The sequence below is a fragment of the Tupaia chinensis genome, unplaced genomic scaffold, assembly GCF_000334495.1.
Source record: "Tupaia chinensis unplaced genomic scaffold, TupChi_1.0 Scaffold148049_1, whole genome shotgun sequence".
NCBI lineage: Eukaryota > Metazoa > Chordata > Mammalia > Scandentia > Tupaiidae > Tupaia > Tupaia belangeri.
In genome coordinates, this window is record NW_006207899.1 from 1,004,374 (window position 1) to 1,011,873 (window position 7,500).

General features: G+C 41.5%; 1 long non-coding RNA gene across 1 annotated transcript in view; it reads left to right on the forward strand.

Moving 5' to 3' along the window:
* The window catches only part of LOC102485195 (uncharacterized), a 50,352-nt gene that overhangs the window by 1,253 nt on the left and 41,599 nt on the right, over window positions 1–7,500 (forward strand). The window contains exon 2 of the long non-coding RNA XR_003548156.1: window positions 6,387–6,495. This is a non-coding gene — a long non-coding RNA (uncharacterized LOC102485195). The remainder of the gene's footprint in view (window positions 1–6,386; window positions 6,496–7,500) is intronic.

Below are 7,500 nucleotides of genomic sequence, written 5' to 3' on the forward strand. Positions count from 1 at the left end.
CAAAACACCCTCCCCCCCCCCCCCCCCCCCAAATACAGGAAGTAAACATTCTCAATTATTTTTTTCTCCTAGAGATGGCTGCTAAGAACAATTTAATCCTCAGTTTTCCAAATTCTTTTCTATATTTATATATGTAACTATTTTTTATTCTTTTGGGAAATTGACTCATGCAGAATGTTCTGTAGAGGCTTCTTTTACTTTTTAGATATTTTGGAATTTCTTCCCATGTAAGAACATATAGGTCTTTCTGTTTAAAGAATAGTTAATACATCTCTTAGGTGTTATTTAGAAATTATATTTATAAGAAGGTAGATCTTTGTTTCTTCAAAATCTAGCTCATTTCTCTCTCTTTTTTTAAGTGCTAGGAGGCACATGTGCTCATGCGTGTGTATTATATATTTAGAGAAAGCACTCCCAATATAGAATGTGGTCATGCCACAATCCTTTTTCCTCCATTTTTCTGTCCTGTTGGGATTTGTGGCATGTATATGTATGTACCTTGCATTTTTCTCAAGTTGGGGCCAGGATTCAAACTGTAGTTAGTTATGTAGAATCCAACTCTCTATTCACAATGCTTAATTGCTGTCCTATGGGGCAAAGAATTTTAAAATAAAAACAACAGCATTGGGCCGGTGGATGGCATGGAAGCTAAGGTGGCTGGCTCTCACATGGCTGACTATGCAGTTAGAGACCTGGACCCAGCATCTTAAAAAATCACACGATGTGTGTGTGTGTGTATGTGTGTGTGTATGTGCCTGAAAATCCTTAGGGAAGAATGGAAAATCCTGACAGAAGATTGGAAGAATGGAAGGAAATCACACTAAGGGATGATTTCTCACTTTCCCTTGCTTTCTCTCTGTCTCTCTCCTTTGGGGAAACTACCCTATAACAAAACTAAAAGAGAAGAGCAGCATTTGACAGGAGTCATTGTTATGTAAATCAATAGTTTAAAATAGAAGTAAACTTGCATCCACCTCCTGCAGTGATGACTCTTTCAAAAAAGTTTTTAAAAATTTCTTCTGTGAGTGAAAGAGAGACAGAGAGAAAGACCCAGACAGACAGAGAGACAAACACTCTAACAGGTTCTTCATCTCTAGTCTCAGCAGTGTAGATCGTGGGCACGTGCGCGTGCCAGTGTACACAGTGAGTTCGTGGGAAGCAGACCCAGGACCTTTCCCACAGGGGTTCCAATATATTATTGCGATATCATTGCCTGGTCTTTGGTCTTTTTATTTTTTTTTTAGAGAGATTTTTTGTTATAGGCACGTGCACTCTCTGGAGAGACAGAGACAGAAAGGAGAAATCACTCCGCAGGGGTAATGGCCATGCCATAATCCCTTCTCCTCCATTATCAGAATTTTGGGCACACACACACACATACACCTGGCATGAGTTTTAAGCCACTGGTCTGGAAATCAAACCTTGGTCAACAATGTGGGAGTTTAACCACGTAAACATCATGCCATCTGCGGGTACCGGTCCCAGCACTTCTAAAGAATTGAACAGGCAGAGAGTTAAATGGAACAATCTGGTAGGGTTGAAACGGGGACAGGATCATTTCCCTCCGAGACCCAGTTCTGGGTATTTACGTACGTGATTACATAAGAAGATTAAAAAACCTTGGGTTAGTCCAAGACCCACCACTCAAGGTCCACAGATCAGTTCTAGATTTGGTGCAGACGCCCTCCACTCTCACCCATACTTCTGGACCAGAGTCATCGGAAATCTGTTTCTGGCACCAGCAGAAGGCATAATGGTTATGTAGCTGTACTCCCACATAGGCAGCCGTGGTTTGAGTCCTGGGCCTGGGGGCTTAAAATTCACGCCGAGCACATGTACACATGTGCCCAAAATCCTGAGAGGAGAGACCAGCAGGTGGCATGGTCATTAAGGTGCTGGACACTCCCACATGGCTGATCATGATTGAGTCCTGGTCCTGGTGACCTCCTTTCTTACTTTCCCTCTCTCTCTTTCTCTGTCTTTCTGTGTCTCCCTCTGGTCAAATTAAATGAATAAATAAATAAAATTAACTAATTCCTTTATAAAAAAAGAACTTAAAAAAAATTCTGAGAGAATAGAGAAGTGACTGCACCATAGTCCTCCCCCCGGGAGGTAGTTTCTCACTTTCTGTCTCTGTCTCTGTGGTGAGAACATGTACCCTATAGCAAAAATCTCTCTCTCTAAAAAATAAATAAAAAGGGGCTGGCAGGTGGTGTGGTGATTAAGGGGGCTAGACTTCCACATGGCTACTTGCATTTCAAGACCTGGGCCTGGTGGCTTGCTTTCTCGCTTTCTCTCTCAGGTCAAATTAAAAATAAATACATAAATAAAGTTAAATAAAATAATTCTTTTTAAAAAAATGAAATAAAAAAGGACGTCTATCTCCTTCACGATATGGCAGTGAGTCTCACACAGACCACTTATAGGGCAGCAGCTGTCTGTTCCTGAGCCGAAGGCAGCATGCCTTTCTGAGGCAGGGACTGCTTTAGAGTGCAGTATAGCAGGCCCAGCTGGGAGACTCACTGTCCCTGAGAGTGAGGCTGGTGGCCCATGTGGTAGGAACTCCCCAGCCCCTGACAGAGACTGAAATTCTCCTTCAGGGAAGAGGATGTTGGTGCTGAGGAGGTGTTTTATGCAAACAATAGAAAGAATAAAGGAAAAATTGCTCCTCAAATGGCTGTTTAGGTCACAGGGACACCTGTGTTGGCTTGCACTGTATGTCTTTGATTCTACCCTAGGAATTCATAAAGGGAAATCTCTATGTCCTTTTTTTGTCTTTCACTTAAGAATACAGATTTCTGGCCAGAAGATTCTCTAAATTCCAGTCAGAATTGGAATGACCAGCTCGAAACCTTAGCAATTAATGTGACTGAGAATCTTTCTGCAATACAAAGACACTCTTTCCTCCCTCCCAATCAGGCTGGAAATATGATAGGTTCAGTTAATCTTCAACAGGCAATTTTAGACGTTTTAGAGCCACTTCTACTGTGTGATTAATTGCTTCAGTGTTTGGCAAGAATGAAGCGGGAGAGTTCTTGGGGAGGAAGCAGGAGTGCAGGCTGCAGCTGGCCTGCTGTTTGTTACTGCTCAGGCCCGGCCTCTGTTCTCCCTCAACAAAGCACAGCTGGTTTATGTCTGTCACAATCAATGGGATGACATTTCCGAACTAGTAATTACCAAGAGGATTCCTGTTGATGCCTTTTGGAACTGCCAATCTTGAAGGTAGCTCTTGGCTCCTGCTGCGTACAGTATGTCTGCAGTTGGCTTTTTATCTCCCTTTTGATACTTGGACTGAAAGACAGGTTTGTGTGGAGACTTGTAGCTGGCTCCTTACAGTAGCTCTTTTCCTTCTCCTCACCCGTCCGTGTGTGAAGAATATCCAAGACCCCACATCCTCTGTGTGAAGTAAACTAGGAGAAAGGTGCTTGGGAAACGCTAATGAAAAGCTAATGCAAGGTAGAAATTAAGGTATATATATTTCCATGTTCTGTAGAGAGGTTGCTTTTTTTTTTTTTTTTTTTTAGGGTCTTTGTTGCAATTTGGTGTTCACAAAGGGAAGAATTCAGAGACTGAATACAGGACCTAGGAAAACACTGCAAGTTGACATGTATCTCTTTACATTATTATCATAGTTCAAGCTCTAGGATGCCATTTAACGGAATTCTTGAAGGCAAATAAATAATATTCTAGCCAGATTTCACTATGGGTGGGGCAAATCAGTAGACATCACAGAGGAATATGTTTATTTCTTTCTTCACTCACACCATAATTTGTTGTGGGGTTTTGAACTGTCAGGCATTGTTTAAATGCTGAGAATTGGAATGGTGCCAGTCAGATCCTGAAGTGGCAGTGGGGCTAATAACATTCAGATAGGGTTTTTTTCTTAAGAGTTTTTTACTTTAGGATACATGTGCTTTACGGAGATACAGAGAGACAGCAGGAAATCAGCCCCCAGGAAAGATGACCACACTGCAATCCCTTCTCTTCTAGTCTCCTTTTGGAATTTTGGGCACACAGGCGCATGTGCTCAGCATGAATTTCAAACCACTGGGTCTGGGACTCGAACCGTGGTTGAGCACATAGGAGTCCAGTGCCTTCACCATTATGTCTCCTGCTCATGCTTTAGGTAACATAAGTTTAACTTGAGAGACACTCATCCTTCCTGTACTTCTTCACGCATCCTAGGCCCTTAAATCCTGGATTATTAAGCACATGTTGGTTTTCCTCACTTGGTATGCTTTGATGGTAAACCGGCTGCTGCCTCTGAGCCTTGGAGTTAAAAGTATTAGCACACATCGAATGAAGATGGGTGAGAAAGTGTGGGCACGTGAGTCTCAGCTAAGAGGGATGGCAAGAAAGAACTCAGGCTGAAGTAGAAATTAAAATGGAAGCAAAAATGGAAAATAGATAAGAAAGAACAGAAAGGAAGAAAAACAAAGGTTACTTCATACAGATTTGTTGTTTTAAAGATGAAGATGAAGTTTTTTTTTTTTTTAAGAGATTTTTGCTATAGGGTGCGTGTGCTCGCCAGACAGACAGAGAGAGACATAGAGACAGAAAGTGAGAAATCCCCCCCCCAGGGGGGATGGTCACGCCGCAATCCCTTCTCCTCCATTCTCCTCTCAGGATCTTGGGCATAAATGCACACGCGCCCGTGTGAGTTTTAAGCCACCGGGTCCCAGACACGAACCACGGTTGACTATGTGGGAGTCCAGTGATATAGCCATTACACTAACTGCTGGTCCTGAAACCTAATGGTTTCTGAGATGGCGGACAGCTCTCAAGATGGCGGAGCTCTCAAGATGGCTTCCATATGCAATACCCTCCACAAGAACCTATGTGAGAGTTTCTTCAAAAGATAATCTTTTTTTTTTTCTGAATTCCAAATAAACTTAGTTTCAATATAGGGTGATTTTGGAGAAACTTACCCAGGTATGTCAATTACTAGAAAGTAATAATATGGTAGAACTGGTATCAATAGGTATATATGTACTTAAAAAGAATAGATGAGGAGCCAGAAGGTGGCTTGGTGGTTAAGATGCTGGACGTTCACACGGTTGACCATAGTTTGAGTCCTGGATTTGGTGGCTTGAAACTCATGCTGGGCGCATACGTATGTGTATGTGCACAAAATTCCAAGAGGAGAATGGAGGAGAAAGGATTGTGGTGTGGCCATCCCTCTGGGGGATGATTTCCCACTCTCTCTCCATTTCTCACTGTCTCTTGGGTGAGTGTATGCACCTTATGGCAAAAATCTCTCCCCTCAAAATAATAAATAAATAAATAAATGAATAAATAAATAAATAAATAACACAATTAAAAAATAAGAGACGTAGGTTTAAAACTGATAAGAGGTGGGAAAGGTCTGATCTGTGCTGTCCAGCGTGACAGCTGTTCATTACCGGTTGCTATTTAAATGATTTACAATGGGATACATTTAAAATTTCAGTTTCTCAGTCACAGCATCTCAAGTCCAGTGCTCCACAGCCGCTTGTCACTAGAGGCTGTTGGAATGGATGGTGCAAATGTGGACTGTCTTTTTTTTTTCTTTTGGAGAGTTTTTTTTTTTGCTATAGGGTGCGTGCGCTCACCAGACAGACAGACAGACAGAGACAGAGAGACAGAAAGCGAGAAATCACCCCCTGGGGGATAGCCACGTTGCAATCCCTTCTCCTCCATTCTCCTCTTGGGATCTTGGGCACGCACGCACACGTGCCCGGCGTGAGTTTTAAGCCACCGGGTCCAGGGCGCGAACCATGGTCGACTACATGGGAGTCCAGCGACATAGCCATTACACTAACTGCTGGTCCCAATGGGGACTGTTGTTTTGAACAGCTCTGCCTTAATGGTTGCATGGCGTAGTGCTGCACTTATATCAATCCAGTTTGCCTCCACAAGAGAATCTAGAACACAGTGTCTTGTTCAAAAACCTTCATTTATAGCCCACTGAAACCCAAGGCTATCCCAGTGAAAATGCGAGTCCCCAGTATGCCAAATCAGGGCTTCAATCCATAATAAACTGGAATTTCTCAGTATCATTTGTTAGCAGTCATAAACATCTGGGTTTTATTTTGAATGCTGCATTAAATGTCTTTGCGGAATTTCAGAAATTTATTTCACATTTTATGCCCTTTCTTAAAGCTACTTAATTAAAAAATCTGACAAATATTTGACAAACGCTAGTGGCCATATCCCAAATATTTATCCATCAGAACATTATTTATCATTGAGTAAATCTTGTCATTACTTTTCTGTTCCAGTTTCCTAACCTATAAAATGTTATTGTAATTTGTGTTTTTCTCCGTTATGAGAGACAGAAACTGAGAAATCACCTCTCCCTGGGGGGGGAATGACCATGTTGCAATTCCTTCTCTTCTGTTCTCTAGGGAGTTTCCCTTCCTACCCAGGTAGTGGAAGGAATGGGACAGAGTGGAAGATGAGAGAGGAAAACTCTGCCTAACCTCACTCAAATCTTTTATCTACATAGAAAAAAATGTAAGTTCATTAGAGATAGGAACATTTTCTTAGTCCACTCTCTTCTATAGTATCAATTAAATCTTGAGCTATGAAAAAAACCTTTACATATGTTAAAATGTATTGTTTGCAATGTTACAAGAAGGAAGTGAATTAATGTTTATTAAAGATCTAAGACGTGCCACTCTAAACATACTGTTTCATTTAATCTTCTTGAAAGAATTTTTAATTTAATTTAATTTATTGTTATTATTTAACTCATCAGAGAGACAGAGAGAGAGAAAGAGGAAAAGGGAGAAAGCAAGCTGTCAGGTCTGGGACTCCAACTGTGGTCAGCCACGTTGGAGTCCAACGCCTCAACCACCACACCACGGCTGGCCCGTCATTTAATCTTTATAGTGACTGTTTAGGGGGAAGTTATCCTTATGATTAAATTATTATGCACTTTACAGATGAAGTAAAAATGTCTAAGAAAAGTTAAGCAGTGTTACCAAGTCTCAGCATGAGTAGGTTGACAACAATCTGCATTCCACACCACGTCTGGTAGACCCTGTTCTCTTTCTTCATGTAGCAGTGCAGATATTTAAAAAAAAAAAAACAAAAAAACAATTATTTATTTATTTATTTAATTCCATTTGTTATTATTATTATTTATATATTTTTGGAGAGGTTTTTCCTATAGGGTGCATATGCTCACCAGAAAGACAGAGAGAGACCGAGAGACAGAAAGCAAGAAATCACCCCCGGGGGGATGGTTACACAATTTCTTCTCTTCCATTCTCCTGTAGGGATTTGGGCAGGCATGCACAGTCTGGCGTGAGTTTAAGCCACTGGGTTTGGGACTTATACTGTGGATCGTCTACATGGGAGTCCAGTGACATAGCCATTATGCCAACTGCTGGTCTCTGTTAATATTATTTTTTAATTTGACCAGAGAGAAACAGAGAGAGAGAAGGAGAAAGTGAGAAAGCAAACCGCCAGGTTCAGAGCTCGAACCACGGTCAGCCATGTGGGAATCCAGCACCT